We start from the raw sequence: 17,059 nt of genomic DNA, 5'->3' as shown, positions 1-17,059 counted from the left end.
TGTTCAGGACAGGGATATTGGCCTATACTTTCCTTTTTTTGTAGTGTCATTGTTCTGGTTTTGGTATCAGGGTACTGTTGGCCTCATAAAATGAGTTTGGAAGTGTTCCCTCCTCCTCTATTTTGTGGAAGAGAAGGATTGGTAATAATTCTTTTTTTAATGTTTTATAGAATTCACCAGCATAGATATTTGGTTTTGGACTTTTCTTTGTTGGGAGTTTTTTGATTCCTGATTCAATCTCCTTAGTAGTAATTGGTCTGTTCAAATTTTCTACTTCTTCATAATTCAGTCTTGGTAGATTGCATGTTTCTAGGAGTTTATCCATTTCATCTAGGTTGGCCAATTTGTTGGTGCAAAATTGTTCATAGTAGTTTCTTTTGGCCTTTTGTATTTGTGTGCTATCAGTTGTAATGACTCCCCTTTCATTTACAGTTTTATTTAGTTGAGCCCTCTTTATTTATTTTTTGGTTTGTTGTTGTTAGTGCTGTCAAGTCAATTCTGTGACTTGAGACTGTGACCAGAGACTATGTGTACAGCAGAGCGAACCCTGCCTTGTCTTTTTGTGCAGTCCTCTCACCTTCCGGTGCTATATCAGACAATGCTCCACTGCTATGCATAGCGTTTTCACAGCCAATTTTTTTCAGAAGTGGGTGGCCAAGTCCTTCTTCCTATTCTGTCTTAGTCTGGAAGCTCCACTGAAACCTGTCCACCATGGGTGACCGTGCTGGTATTTGAAATACGGGTGGCATAGCCTTCAGCATCACAGCAACACGCAGCCACCACAGTATGACAACCAACAGATGGGTCATGTGGGTACCTGACTGGGAAACAAACCTGGGCCATGGTGGTGAGAGCACAAAAACTTAACCACTAGACCACCAGGGCTGGCCTTATTTATTGGTACATCTAGCTAAAGGTTTGTCCATTTTGTTTATCTTTTCACAAAACCAGCTATTAATTTCATTGATCTTTTGAAATCAAAAGAGAAATCAAAAACTCTCTTAAGCAAATGAAAACACAACACGCCAAAACTTATGGGATGCAGCAAAAGCAGTTCTAAGAGGGAAATTTATAGTGATAAATGCTGACATTAAGAAAAAAGAAAGATCTTAAATAAACAACCTCACTTTACACCTCAGTGAACTAGAAAAAGAACAAGCTAAGCCCAAATTTAGCAGAAGAAAATAAATAACAAAGATCAGAGCAGAAATAAATGAAATGTATAATCCTTTAAAAACGTAAACACCATTTTTAGCTCACAGGTTGTACATAAACAGGCCACTGGCTAGATCTGGCCCACAGCTCATGGTTTGACAACCCCTTTTAGCTCATAAAGATCAGCTCCCTGGGGCACAGAGAGACAAGTAGGGTATAAAGTGATTCTGAAAGAGCAAATGGAAAATATCTAGACACAGTCGTGTTCAAAGAGGGCTTGTTCAAATGAAGATCCTAACAAAATCCACAGGTTACATTTAGCAGCTATGTCTCTTCATTCTATAAATTCTCCTCTCACATTTTATTTTATTTATTTTTTTTTTTTGGGAGGAAGATCTGCCCTGAGCTAACATCTGCCAATCCTCCTCTTTTTGCTGAGGAAGACTGGCCCTGGGCTAACATCCATGCCCGTCTTCCTCTACTTTATACGGGATGCCACCACAGCATGGCCTGACAAGGGGTGCGTCAGTGCGTGCCCGGGATCCGAACCGGTGAATCCCCGGCTGCCGCAGCGGAGCGCATGCACTTAACCACTTGTGCCACTGGGGCGGCCCCTCTCCCCTCCCCTTTTAGATAAATGCTACTGAGTTTTTGGCAAACAAGTTCTTTTGTCCTATAGACAAAAGATTTGGCTAATTGCTTCCTTGTAGTGTCCTTCAATGTGTTTCTCTATCCCTTATATTTCCTGTAAACTGTTGGATCTTGAAGCTTGGTTTGATTCAGATTCAAACTTTTGGGAAATGATAATACGAAGTTTCTACCATATGCTTCCAGTTACCTCCCATCATGAGGAGTATCATGTTTCTGACTGTCCCACTTCCAGTGATGCCAAGATCATCAGTGGGTTCAGGTGCTGTCAGCCCTATGTCTGCATTATTTATTTATTTATTTTTAAATTCACTTTATATTTTTTGTGTGTGTGAGGAAGATCAGTCCTGAGCTAACATCCATGCTAATCCTCCTCTTTTTGCTGAGGAAGACTGGCTCTGAGCTAACATCTATTGCCAATCCTCCTCCTCTTTTTTGTTTCCCCAAAGCCCCAGTAGATAGTTGTATGTCATAGTTGCACATCCTTCTAGTTGCTGTATGTGGGACGCGGCCTCAGCATGGCTGGACAAGCGGTGCCTCTGTGCGTGCCTGGGATCCGATCCTGGGCTGCCAGTAGCGGAGCGTGTGCACTCGACCGCTAAGCCATGGGGCCAGCCCCTATGTCTCCATCATTAAATTTCCCATTAAATTTATGCCTGCTGTTTTACAACATCCATTAATGATTATTTCCTATATCCATTAGGTTTGTAAAATGGTGATATTTTAATTCCATAATTCCTTCTGCATTTATTAGTTCGAATTGTTCTGCAAAGACTTTCTTTTCCTAATTAGCTATTTGGTTACCCTGAAATATAGCTCATATTGGAAAATCGGGATAAACACTTGGTTCTTTTCCTTTATCAGTTTTACCTTAATTCCCTGGAAATCTTCAGTAGTGATCATTGAGATTTAAAAATTTTACTATGAAATTTTAAAATAAATATGTATATTTTATATGTATATAAAATATTAGACAAATCCATAAATTTAAAATAAAAAGCCACACACACACATATAACGTATTAATCCGTTGCAAACATCATTCTTTATGTTCCTTATATTAGTCCATTTTAGGCAAATGGTCATTTATCTATGTTAGCTCCTGTGTCTTTTTTTTTTTTTTTGGTGACTTGAAACAACAGAAATTTATTCTCTCATAGTTTCTAGGGCCAGAAGTCAACACGTGGGCACTGCTCCACTATCTCCAGAGGCTCTAGGGGAGATTCCATTTCTTGCCTTTTCCAGCTTCTAGTGGCTGTTGGCATCCTTAGGGCTTGTGGATGTATCACTCTAATATGCCTCTGTCGTTACGTGGCCTTCTCCTCTTCTCCATGTGTCTCTTCTCTGTGTGCCTCTTGTTGTAAGAAAATTTGTCATTGGATTTAGGGTCCACTTGGATCATCATGTGATCCTTAACTTAATTACATCTGCAAAGACCCTTTTCCCAAATAACATCACACTCACAATTCTGGGGATTAGGATATGGACATAAGTTTTTGAGGGCTATCATTTAACCCACTACAAATGTCCTTTTGTGATTTGTTTTGTGATGGTTTATCTATGAACAGAAAAAAAACAATGTTTTTGAGGACTATTAATGTGTTACAAACTATAATATTGCAAATATAGAAGCATTGATTGACATTTTGCTTTATATCAACATCACACAGTAAAAGTTTACTACTGATCTATGAAATATGCAATTATCAAATCGATGGTAATAGCCACAAACCAAGAAAAAAATATGTTAGTTTTTCTAGTACAATTATTTGCTTTCCTACCACCCTTTGGTTTTATATGTGTATTTGTGTGGGGATGGAAGAAGAAATTAGGATCATAGGTTAAAAAAAATAAAAGAACGCATCAAAGAATTTTATTCCCATTTGATAACAGAAACTTGAATTGGCTTGTCACATCTTCAAGGACTCACTTTTACTGTCTGTTGTAGATTTCCTATTCCAATAGTGTCCCACCACTTTTATATAATAGCAAAATGGCTTATCCATTCTGTTTAATAACACAAAAGAGTTGGAAGATACAGAGGCACCAGATGCATTTTCTCTATATCTTTTGGAACAGAAAAAGTAGAGAAAATTTTTTGTTTGAAATCCATACGCATCCATTTCAAAGAATCACCATTTCTAAGAGAGAAAACTCTTGACTGCATTACGAGCATTCAGACAGAGACACCTTGCGTTGTCAAAAGTTGTGTTTCATCCATCAGTATCACCATAGTGACTACAATGTGGGCTCCTGTGTCCTTTTGATAGCTCTCTTCTTTCCTAGCAGAGCAAGACATCTTAGACTCATCTTATACATTTTCTGCCCTACATCAGAAATCATCTATTTCTCCCAGCAATTCTTGTTCCTTTTAGTAGGAAATGAAATTTAGAGACCACAGTATGGATGCTAGGGATGCTCTCTCTAATGGGTTGTCATTGTTTTCTAGGCTTTATTTCCCTTAAAGATAAGGTGTCTATTGTTTATTTTCCATGTAAGTGGGTGAACTTACATCCCCGTTGGCCAGAGACAGTCTGAGTTGATGTCTATTCACCCAGCAGAGCTATTAATGGTACCCCTTAAAAGTATCCCAGTTTGGGTGATAAAATATATGACCACCCTACTTATAAGTGTCTTAGTCTGTTTTTATTAGGTGCCAAAAGAATGTTTCCTTTATCTTTAAATTCCCGTGGTTTCATTAGAATATGTCTTGGTGTCGACCGTGGATCAGTTTTCTCAAAAACATGGTATACTTTTTCAATATGTAGGCTTAAGTCTTCTTTTACTTCAGGAGAGCTACCTTGTTTTATGTTTTGTAGGAATTGTTCTGTGCCATTGCTTTGGATTCTTTCTTTGGGGATTCTATTCATATATATGTTGAATTTTCTTTGTCCATAGTCTGTATCAATTGTTTTCTTTTTTACATTCTTATTTTTCTTTATTTGCTTGATTTCTTCATTTCTCCTTTCTGCCCTCTATTTCTCTTATTGTCCATTCTCTCTGTTGTCTAATTTCTCATGTTTCCTTTACTTTAGTCTTCATTCTGAAGTAATTTTTTTCTTCATTTTCTCAATTTTTTCCTGAACCCTGACAGAGCTTTTTCACATCCTGCTGGCTTTCAACCATCTCATTTCTAAGATTTTCTACTTCTAAGTTATGCTAAGTTTCCATAGCTCCCATACTGTTCTTATTGTTGTCTTAGCTCTTTTGTAATATTAAGCTATAGTTTTCGTCAGCTTTGTGGTCATATTTTTCTGGTATGTCTTCATTAATGGTTAATTTCCTCTTTTTTTTCAAGGCAATGTCCTTATATGGGGTTTAATTGCAATTCTTTTCATTATCTTGTTTATGTGAGATGCCCTTTTTTTCTTACTCTTTTAGGAGGAGATTCCTGTGGAGACAGGTCAGGGTAGTTTTCCTAGAGAAATGGTTCTAAGGCTCCCTCTTCTTGTTGTTGTTACCTTAAAGTATTAAAAAATACAACCTGTTGTTCAATAGTCTTACTTCTTCTGGACTCTCTTCCCCTCCAGGAGTTGAATCTTCTCTCCATTTTCCGCCATTGTTTCTACACTGCTTATTTTTTTTTCTGTGCATGTAGCAATTTTTTTCTTAGAGTCAGTCTCTATCTTTCCAGAGGGGAAGATCTTGTTGGATATTTCTGAGGCTCTTAAAGTGTAGGCTGCCTGGGACCTTCTGATTTTCTCACTGGTGCTTAGTATGCCTTATTTGCACTGATCTGCTGGCTAGAGTCTGTGGAGATTTCCTCCAGTTTAACCAACTGGTTGTTTCCAGGTTCACTTGCTGAGGATTCCACTGAGATTGAGGTTCTTTCTCGTTGGGAATGAGCATTTGATGCAATTTCTGTGTTTCAAGTCTCTTAAGACCATGAGGACTCTTTTCTCTCCTTTCCACTGCCTCCCCAGGTCGTGGCCCCACACATGTCCTGAACAGGTACTGCTATTGATGGTGGCTGGCATTAACCGTTTTATACTCTGGGGTCCAGGGGGATTCCTTGTCATCTCATTTTGTTGAAGATGCTGTCCTTTTTATTTTTAAATTTTGCTAGTCTAGTTTATCTATCTGTTTTGTTTTATTTTCTTTTATGAGAAGATTTAGGGATATTTAAACAGTATCCTGCCATAATGATTTTGTTCGGGCTGGAAATTTGAGGTCATTTTTAAAAAGCTGACCTGACATAGATAAGTTTGGAAGCATGGAAAATAAGACAGGGCCTCATAGAATTCAACCCTGTGCCACATGGGGAAAAATTCAACCTGAATTTTAGCTTCCCACACCAGACACAATTGAATGCAGCTGCCATCAATGCTTCAGGCAAAATAGCAAGGAGGGCACAGTTTGTCTCTGGCTGCCTTCCTTCTGTCTCACTCACCACTGTGTCTGGGCCAGTGGGCACAGGGGCTTGGGTCTTCTGAGCCTTGCTGTTATGGGTCATTATTGGGCAGACCCTAGGAGGTATAGGCCATGCATTCCAAGTCAGGCCAAGTCAAGCTAAGCCAGAAAAGTTAGAATTGGACAAAGGCAGAGGGAAACTATCTGTGAGCCAAGATATGAGCCAAAAAGTCCACAGGCAGAGCCAGCATTTGCTTTTGAAGGGTTGAGAAATCAGGTTCCCAGAGTGAGAGCAACAGGGGAGCCCCTGACAGACAACTGTCCAGGCTGAGGTCACCCAGGTTCCCATTTCCTCCTGTCCTTGCCTGCCAGATCTGCTGCACTTAAAATGTTCACTCAGTGTCAATTGCTCAGCAGAGCTATGTCCTTGGACGACACTGGGAAACATAATGGAACATCTTCTCTAACTGGAGCCTTAAAAACTTGTCATAAGTTTTGTCCCTGTCGATGGAGCTGCCATTCTCATTGCAATAATTATCTCACACATAGCCCTAATATGATTTGAAAATTCTCATGCTCATTATCTGAAGGCAGATCCAAACCATTTAAAACAAGTACCCTTAATGACTTTCTTTCCTCAAAAGGGCTCCATCTCTTCATAATTCTTTTCCTCCCTGCTGGGTCAGAGAAAAAAACACATCTCCTTCTCACCAAGGCTAAAACCTCAAGTGTTCTGGAGAAAAAATATCCTGGAGCTGTTCAATGGAAAAATCACCAAAAATTCCACCATTTACTAAATGCTTATTCTTTGATGGGCCACACTCCATGAGCTTTACTCACATTGTATAATTTAGTTTTCACAAAAAGTTGTGTGGTGGCATTATCGGTTAAGGTTTAGCTATAGGTAACATAAACCACCCTCACTATTTTAAGTAAGAAGAGATACAGTACAGAGAACTAGGTACTTACAAAATCATTAGGAGTGTTAGAGAAGCAGACTCTAAGCTAGTCCTTCAGTAATGACTTCCAGATAAACACCACAGGACTGAGCATCCAGCCAGGAACTGCTAACTCAGCCACAATTAGGAAGCTGCTCTGAGATTTGCTGCCTTTGAGATCCTTCTCTTAAGCTGTTGTCCCAGGACCAGGAAGCTGCTGCTGCAACAGTTGTCTCCAGGAATACACTGCCGTAACAGTGACCCAGGGACCAGGACCAGGTGCCAAATCCATATCACCAAAATGGATGCCTCAGGTACTGCCTGCCCTTCTACTCACTAAACTCACTTCCAAATTCAAGTCTTACCAGAGTGCCTCTGATTGGCAGAACCTAAATTACATCAGGAACCCTTGTTAAAAGGGAGCCATGGAAATGTACTTTATGGCTTTCTAGCCTCGAGAGTACAGACAAGCACGATAGGATGGCTGTCATTCCCGGTCACTGATGTGGAAATGGAGTTGAGCTTTGACTGTAAGAACCAGTCATATGACTAGAACTGGAGAAGGATAGTGCTATGGGATAATAGCAGAAGGATGAACATATGCCTTCCTGAAGGAGTTTCATCTAAGCTGATACCTGAAGGATACTTAGAGGTTAGCAAGGCAAAGAAGAGAGGGACAAGTGTTCTGGTCAGAAGTGGGCTGCAATGCCCACGTCCTGGAAAGGAGAGAGAGCAGGGTGCATTTGAGATAGTGAATGAGGCACAGAGTGGTTAGAATGTCGGGTAGGGAGGAGAGTGGACCAACATGAGCCGTAAAGATGGGAGGGGAGAGCTCATATGCACATTCATAGGTTGATTTAACAGTAGAGAACCTTCCATTCCATTCAATGCAGTCATTTGAAGTTGCTGCCGACTAAGCCAGATGAAAACACGCTGAACTAGTGAGTAACGGTCAACAGGTTAACAGGTTCAGAGTAGTAAAGAGAAACAGAAGCTACAGAAACATACACACAATTTAAGATCTTTTTTTTTTTTATTAAGTATACTGTACCTCTTTAATATAGAGGTAAGATTTTAGGAAGATGTGCTCTTTGCAAAAGTGTATTTCTAATGTTCAATGAATATTCAGAGCAACAACATAGAAAACTACCGTCTTTTGAAATGCACTCATATTTTTCAGTATTCCAAAAGTCAGGCCTCTATTGTTCAATCACAGAGGATAAAGATTTCCATTTTTAAATAATTACATTTTTGCCCCTCATATTTGTCCCAAAATTCCCTATATTAGTCATAAATGGTTATTTCATAACAATTTATTATTCAAAGGTGAACATTGTAATAGTAATATTTAACTATTACTTTTAGAGAGAAAAAGAGCACTGTTCCTCTTTCCCCAGAGTTTTGCATTTTAGGATGTTCTCACGGCGGAGAAGGTGCTGGTGACTGGGAACGTGGTGGCGGCTGTCCCAATTGTCGTCACTGAGATAGCCGGAGGGAGGATCTGTAGGCAGGTGGCACGAGGTGTCCAGAGAGTGTGGCAGCCCACCAGGCAGTAGCTAGGCAGCCAGACATCTGCAAAGCCTGTAGCGTGTCTGGCTGCGGGGGAAGCCCTGATCTACAGCTGATGAAACTTGGAGATTATTCCTTTGATTGTCTGGCTCCCAAGAGTATGGACATGACGCTAGAGCAGGTTAGCAGACTTTAAGCTCCATAATAAATTCACTTCCACATGTGTCGGAAGGAAACGAAGGACAGCTGAGTGGCAGGCAGGACCACCTCACCACGAAACCATGTTATATGGGAAGTTTGTTTTCGTTGTCTGCTTCTGCCTTCCATGGACTCGGTGAACTTTGGTGCTCTCTCTTCTGTCCCAATTCACTCATTTTCTCAAAAAGTATCTAGTGAACTCCTACTAGGTGCAAGGCTCTCTGCTAGGTATTGGACCATCAACAATTCATTAAATCATTCGACGGTTATTTATTGAATGTCAATTATGTGCCAGGCAATGTTCTGATCATTGATAAACAAGACAGACAAGGATTCTGCATTCACGGAGTTTATATTCTGATGGAGGAGACTGCAAATAAGCCCACACACAACGGATATTTGAGAGTAATGTAGGAAGGTGCTGAACAGAGAGTTTAAAATCAGGTTATAGAAAAGTAACATTGTGGCTACTTTAGTTTGGGTGTTAGGAAAGGCTTTCTGGAGGAGGTGACTTGTGTGCTGAGATCTGAATGACAAGAAGAGTAAGTCCTATGAGGATCAGGGAGAGAATTCCACGCAGAGGAACAGCTAGTATAAAGTCTCTATATCAGGAATGATTTTGGCATGTATGAGGAAAACACAAGTCCTTGTAGCTGGAGTGTAGTGAGGGGGAGAGCAGTACAACAAAGGTTGGAGAGGTGGAGAGAGACATTTGGGGCTTCATAGGCAAGGGTAAGATACTTGATTTTATCCTAAGCACACTGGAAAGCCACTGAAAACTTTTTTCAAAATCATCTGGCTTATCTATCTTTATCTGTCTGTCTATCTATCTACCTACCTACCTACCTACCTACCTACCTACCTACCTATCTGTCATTTCCATAGGATGTGTATTGCTTTGTTTGCTATTACATACATGATATGTTACTGTAGATATCATTCTGTACCGTGCTTTTTTCACTTAACAATATGCCTTGGAAATCTAAGCCACTGGGGACTTTTAAGCAGGGAAATGATATGATTTACATTAAAAAAAAAATGATCCTGGCAGCTATGAGGGAAATGCATGATGTGTATATTATCCATTTGGGCTGCTCTAACAAAATACCATAGACTAAGTGGCTTAAACAATATTTATTTCTCACAGTTCTGGACACTGGGAAGTCCAAGATCATGGTGCTGGCAGATTCAGCGTCTGATGAGGGCCTGCTTCCTGGTTCACAGACTGGCCATCTTCTCACTATGTCCTCATATGGTGGAAAGGGTGTGGGAGCTCTGTGAGGATTCTTTATAAGGCCACTAATTCCATTCATGATTGCCCCACCCTCATAACCTAATCACCTCCCAAAGGACCCACCTCCAAATACCATCATCTTGGGGATTAGGTTTCAACGTGTGAATTTTTAGGGATACAACCATTCCGTCCATTGCAATATGAGAATAGGATTGTATGGAATGTGGAGAATGGAGAATGAGTCAGGAAGGACCCTGCCCTCAGGAGTTCGCAGTCTTTCTTTTCTTCTCAGCATGTTCATTCCTGGTGGAGTTGTCTGTGTATTTGTCATTGGTCTCCCATACTGAACTGTGAGATCCCTGAGGGCCAAGCCAGTATCTGTCTTGTTCATCTCTGTATCTCAAACATCTAACAAGATGCTTGACATTACAGTAGGTGCTCAATAAACGCTCGTTAGGTGGATGAATTAACAAGACTAGGCAGTTTTATTAATAAATCACCTTACCGTGAATAGCACGACTTTCTTCCCATGATTATTCAGTGTTTGCGATGAAATATCCAGTGTAAGATGTCTTAGAGAGACACTTTTATGTGATAATAAAACGATCTCTTTGATTAGAGAGTTTTGAATCATCTCTCCGGGATGATGGACAGCAATCAGGACAGTGAAGGGCCCAGAAACTAATTCATATAAAATGACTAAGAATACTAGGGGTGTTGATGCTGGAGAAGAGAAGACTCAGGGGAACACGAGAGCTGCCTTTAGAGATGTAAGGAACTGTCCTATGGAAGAGACAGCGTGCTCATTTTATGTTGCTCCAGGGGAAGAGGCAGGAGCATGAGGTGTCCATCTCAAATAAAGAAAAACCATTTTCTATGGCTACCCAGTAATAGAATAGTTTCCCTTGTGAGATGATGAGCACATTGTCTCCAGAGATATTCAAACAGAAATTAGACGATAATTTGTCAGGGAGGCTGCAGAAGTGACTCCTGGATTTTACATAATGCTAACAATAGCTACCATTGATTTAGCACCTACTCTGCACCAGACACTCTGCCAAGGGCTTTACAAATGTTATCCCATTTAATTTTCATAACAACTCTATGTGGTAGGAATTATCTATTTTTAGATGAAGACCCTAGGGTTAGAGAAGCTAAGTGATTTTTACAAGGGCGTACAATTAGTAAGTGGAGGAGCCAGGTCTCTCTGACTCCAAATCCTTTGTCCTTCACCGTATTGGGCTCTGGCATGCTCAGGAGATCCTAAACCACGGACTCTTTCTCAGTCCTCCTCAGGGTCATGGCACTTCATTCTACTCCATAACCAAGAAGAAGTGGTACTCAAAGGCAGGAACTGGCCATTGTTGGTGGGTGGTCAAGGTTAGATGCAGTGCAAAGAGTCCGTCTGTTTCTTCACTCTGTGAAGCTGAATGGAGAGAGTTCTGGGACAGCTCTTCCTGAGAGAAGCTCCAGTCATTTTTCTATCACTTTGGTTTCCTCTAGTCCTTTCTAATTCTTGCTTCTACAAGGCAGGTCCCTGCACTGGCATCCACCAGTCCTGCCTGGGGGTGCCAGCGCTGGGTCTATTTCCTTAGGAATCTCACAGGAGAGACAGCTGGTCAACAGCAAGGTTCAGATACTCCTGAGCTCCTACTCCAAAGTCATCCTGATCTTACTACAAAACCCTCAACATATCCTGCATCCTCTGACAGTTCCTATTCTAGGAGTTTGATATTCTAATACTCTTGGGTATAAGATGACTTTTGCCAAGGATTCAGAAAGGAGAACTGAATGTTTGTGTCCTCCCCAAATTTATATGTTGAAGCCCTAACCTCCAATGTGATGGTATTTAGAGATGGAGCCTTTGGAAGGTAATTAGGTTTAGATGGGGTCATGTGGGTAGAGTCCCCACCATGGGACAGGTGCCCTGATAAGAAGAGGAAGAGACTAGAACTCTCTCTCTCCCCCCAACCATGTGAGGACACAGAAAGAAGGCACTGTCTGCAAACCAGGATGTGAACTCTTACCAGACACTGAATCTGCCAATACCTTGATCTTGGACTTCCTAAATCTCCAGAATTGTGAGAAATAAATGTTTGTTGTTTAAGCCACCCAGCCTATGATATTTTGTTGTAGCAGCCCAAACTAAGACAAACAGAAAGTGGTTTTTGTTTTGTTTTGTTTGCATTTATGGAGGGGGATTACTGAAAGAGAGGACTTTTTTTGTTGTTTATTGGTCTTTGTGGAGGAAAACATAATGTTTATGACCTCCACAAAGCCAAAGAAACATCATATTTGGATTTCTGATGAAGCAGCAATCTGAAAAGACCGTCTAGTATTCATGCATGACTAACAACTTGGTGACAAAATCAGCATAGTGCCCTTTCCTTCTCTCATGCTGTCCAGAGCCCCATGTGGGCAATACTGTTCCCAGAGCAGCTCTGGTGGAAAACCCAGCAGAGAAGTGCTTCACTCATGAGTACAGGAATTGATAATTCTTGTAGCCAGTGAAAACCAAAGAACTAGTTTCCCTAAGTGTAGAGCGAACTCTGGCCGCTGTATAACATTAAAAATGCAACTTGGTTGTGTACTTAAGGAGTAAGATGTATTTTTTTTCCCCAAAGGAAAGGGAACATTTGTAAAGTAGGAGACACGTGAATTGTTCTGTGGAAGAGATCAGAGGAAAGAATGTAACCAATATTTATTGAGTGGCTATTCAGTGTTAGGTATTTTACATATTTATAAAACATAATCCCCCACAACAACTCTATGAGGATGTGTTATTCTTTTACTCATCAAATGGTTAATGAGCGCCAACTATCTGTTAGGCTTCTACTGAGGACACAGTTGTGAACAAAACCCAAGACATCCCTGCTCTCCAAAAGCTTACCCTCTTGAGGATAGAGTAATAATACTAATGTTTACTGAAAAACCATGTGTCAGGTTCTATTTTATGTGCTTTATATGCATTATTTCATTTAATTATTTCAAAACCTCATGAAGGAAGGAGAATTATCAGTCCCCAGTTTACATCTGAGGAAATAAAGCACAGACAGGAGAAAGAACTTCTGCCAATCACATAGCTAGTAAGTGGCAGAACTGGTATTTTAACCTAACCCATCAGAGCTCATGCAAATAACCTTATCCTTTTCTGCCTCTATGATCCAGATGAAGAGGATTGAGCTCACATGGCCAGTGATTGACTAAAGTGGGACTTGAACCCAGGTCTGTCTGACGTTAAAGCCCATGCTCTTTCATCAGGCTACTGATAGTGGTAGAAGGATTGAGTCACTGAAGCCACATCAGATTAAGTTGGAATTAGTTCCTACCCATATTAGTAAAGCTCTTCTCTAAAGTTAACAAAGAACAATGCACAATTTAAGGAAGATCTATTCTATAGCAAAATTTGCACCTGTATATCATTGTTATAATACAGTCTTGCATCACTTAACATACTGAAAAATATGTTGTTAGGAGATTTTGTCACTGTGCAAACATCATAGAGTGTACTTACACAAACCTAGATGGTATAGCCTGCTATACACCTAGGCTATATGGTACTAATCTTATAGGAGCACCATCGTACATGTAGTCCATCATTGACCAAAACATTGCTATGCAGCACATGATTGTATGTCCTTTCTTTTGCCTGTCTGCCTTCCTTCCTCCCTTCCGTCTTTCATTTATCCCTCCCTCCTCTCCTCCCTTCCTTCCTTCCTTGCTTCCAACAAATATGTAATGAGTGCCTTCCAATGATCACAGTACTGGGTGTTACATTCATAATGCAGATTAAAAGTTTCTTTAGATACTTTGTTTTTGGTTATCAAGGGTTGAGTAAGCAGAAGATAAAAAGTTTTTCACTATTCAGTGATTTAGTCAATATGTATTCAGTAAGTTGGAAACATTTTCTAGGACATTCAGAAAGGATGAATCTGTTTTCTCCAATAGCTGGTATTTTTAAATTGGCAAATGTTACTTCTCTCTTTCTTCTTCTATCTATTGGATGTTTTAGAATGTGCACAAGTCAGCAAAACTTGGGTTGCTTTTCTTTTCTATTCTCAGAGAGGTTTTATCCTAGAGGGCAGGGTCTGGCATTCCGGGGCCGGGATTTCCAAGTTAATGTATGTTTCTTCAGCTGGTCCTGTCACTGCTGAGCACAGAGCAGCAGAGTGCCTGGCCTGAATAAAGTGTCACCCCGTTTTAGCTCTTATCGTATTTCCCATGCTCAAGTGGAGTAATAAATGGAGTCTTTCAACCAGCATGGTGGGCGAATTGGGAAAACAAGGACATGTGAGGTCAACACAGTAAGTTGCTTCTACTCTGTGACTCTGTATTTATTGAGAGCTGAGGCCTCAGACAAGGAAACAGTACTGTTGTGGAACTGACAGTACTTGTGGAGGAGAAAAGCCGTGAACACATCATGTCATGTATGAATACTAGGAAGATTTCCTGGCATATCCCCCACTCGCTTTCTTACCACTTCTGGGAAGATCTGGAATAGGATGGGAATTCTCATCACAGACTTGCATTAACAAGTTTAACAAACACACAGCAACAAGAATCTGACAGCTGTTACATATGACTTCCCAGTCCTGTGAGTATTTATCGCCTTGCTCAGGATGGCGTCAGATCTGGATAGTCTTTCTACTCCCACATCTGTCACTGAGGCATGCATTTCTGTGGTCCTTGCTGTGACTAACCCCTCTGAAAACCCACAAGCCACTCAGAGTTGGCCAGCTGTCTTAGCCACTTGTTACAGGACACACTGTTGGCTTGCAAATTCCGTGGACCACTTACAGAATGTCAGCCACAAGCCAGGAAAGTGCCAAAATGGAGTTTTCTTACATAACTATAAGTACTTTCCTTGACTCTGAGCCCTCAGTTCTGCCTAGAGCAAAGAATTTATTTTATATTTGTATATCTTCAGTCCAGTCGAGTGCATTTATCCAGTCTAATTAGCTTATTGTTACCTCGGTCACTGCTTAGGTTCCCAAAGACCATTTGGTATTTCCTTCTCAGTCACTGTTCAGGTCAAAGCTCTCTTTGTCTGAACTGTCTCTCCCCCTCCCCATTCTGGACTGTGCAAAAGCCAATCCACAGCTGCTGTAAAAGGAGGCAAAGGCAGGTCACATCCTAGGGCTGGTCAGGACTTGGTGGCAGTGTGAATGTAGAACCTAAAAGGGGGAGAAGTCAGAGGTGACACCTAGATTTGTATCCCAGATGGCCTGGGGAATGATATTTCCATAAATAAACACAAAGGCAGACATAGAAGACACGTGTAAGAGGAAGAAGAGCTGGTTAAGGAAATGGAAACCCATGATGTGTTAAGTTTGGGACATGGCAAGTTTGGAGTATGGGCCAGACATTCTGGTAGGACTGCAGGTCTGAGGTTTAGAAAAAGATCAGAAATACAGATTTTGGGTTCATCTGCATAGAGGTGATGGTGGATGCTACTGGATTTGGGCATCTTTTGAAAGGAGATTGCTGAGAGAAGAGAGTCAAGTAAAGCTTGGAGTAGCACCCCATGGAAGAAGGAAGGAAAGATTGGAGGGGCTGGGGATGAGCCAGGGTTGTACCAGGTCGCCGAGGACAAGGGAGAGAAGAATTTCAGAATGTCCAGATCAAGTGCAGAAGTGGACATTGTGTTGCAAATTAAGCAGAAGAACAAAGAAGGTACTAAGAAAATCCACATTAAAAAACAACAGCAAGAAAGAAGTTCTGGAACAACACTTGTGACATTAGATGTCTCTACATAAACCCAATATAGGTGGCAAAGTGAACCTGAAGTGTAACTGCACAGAAGGAAACAAAGAGTGACACAAACTCGTAGACATGTCAACAAGCCATGGTGTGATGGTCCACATGCCTGGGACACAACAGTGAAGAATGCCTTGCTTAAAAGTGCCACGGTTCACAGACAGGACAAGGGAGATGACCACATAGCAAGATAATTTACCCTGACGTGTATGCAGATCCCAAGACAGAAGTTTCATAGAGAGTATTTAGAGAGGATAAAAACACACTGTACCACAGAGGTATGACCGCTATGGGAGTGTTCTGTAGAAGGCCTGGTTAGGAGCAACAAAGGGTTGATGATGTCTTAAGGCAATCACAGATCTGGCATCCAGGAAGATACTATGCAGGGAGGGAGGAGGGTTTCTATTCTGTGGACCTTTGCTCTTAGTTGTTGTTTACTGAAAACTAGGACCTGAAAATTTCACTTCTTAGAAGACAGAGAAGCAAATTGAGGCTACTATTAGTCTGAGCTTAACTCCTACCAACAGAGCATCCACCGGCTGGCCAAGCTTCCTTCAACAATTAACCCTTCTCCTCATCTCAGCACATGCAGTTTAAACAGCCTGGCGTCTCCTCCTGGATCTGGGCTGGGCCGGCTAGAGCTGATCTTGGGACGTTTGCTGGAGTGATCTGTGAGGAGCACTTGCTTTCTGCTAGACTTAAGCCTCTGTGGATCATCACCTGGAGGGAACCTGTCTCGGAATGAATGAAAGAAGAAAGCGGAGCTGAGAGAGAGAGAAGTCTTTCTGATTGCATCACTGAACATGTTGATCAAGCCTTCACTTCATGAAGCAAAAAGTCCTCCAAATTTTTCATTTAAATGAGCCAATAAAGAATCTTTTTTTTTTTTTTTTTTGGCTAAGATCAGTTTGAACTATAATTCCTGTCATTGGTAACTGAATGAGCCTTAACTAATATGGCTTTTTACTTGGCCTTCCTGATTTTAATTTTCCAGCCCATCTTCTACTACAAGGTTGCCAGTGTTCTCTTTCGAAACCATAAATGTAGCAAATGTAGCAATATCACAGCCTTGCTTTGACCCCTCTCCAGGCTTCTCAGTAACTACTGAATCAAGTCTAGACCTCGTAGGTGTTGTATAAAATCTGCTATTACCTGCTCTCAGATTCCTCATCTCTTGCTGCTTCCTTCCACCTCTCTTAAATTCTAATTTAAATGACTGTGCTCTTTCATGTTGAAAAGTCCCTTTTGGTTCTTTTCCAAACTCATCTGT

This window comes from Diceros bicornis, chromosome 7 (assembly GCF_020826845.1).
Source record: "Diceros bicornis minor isolate mBicDic1 chromosome 7, mDicBic1.mat.cur, whole genome shotgun sequence".
Classification (NCBI taxonomy): Eukaryota; Metazoa; Chordata; class Mammalia; order Perissodactyla; family Rhinocerotidae; genus Diceros; species Diceros bicornis.
Note: the sequence above shows the minus strand (reverse complement) of the source record.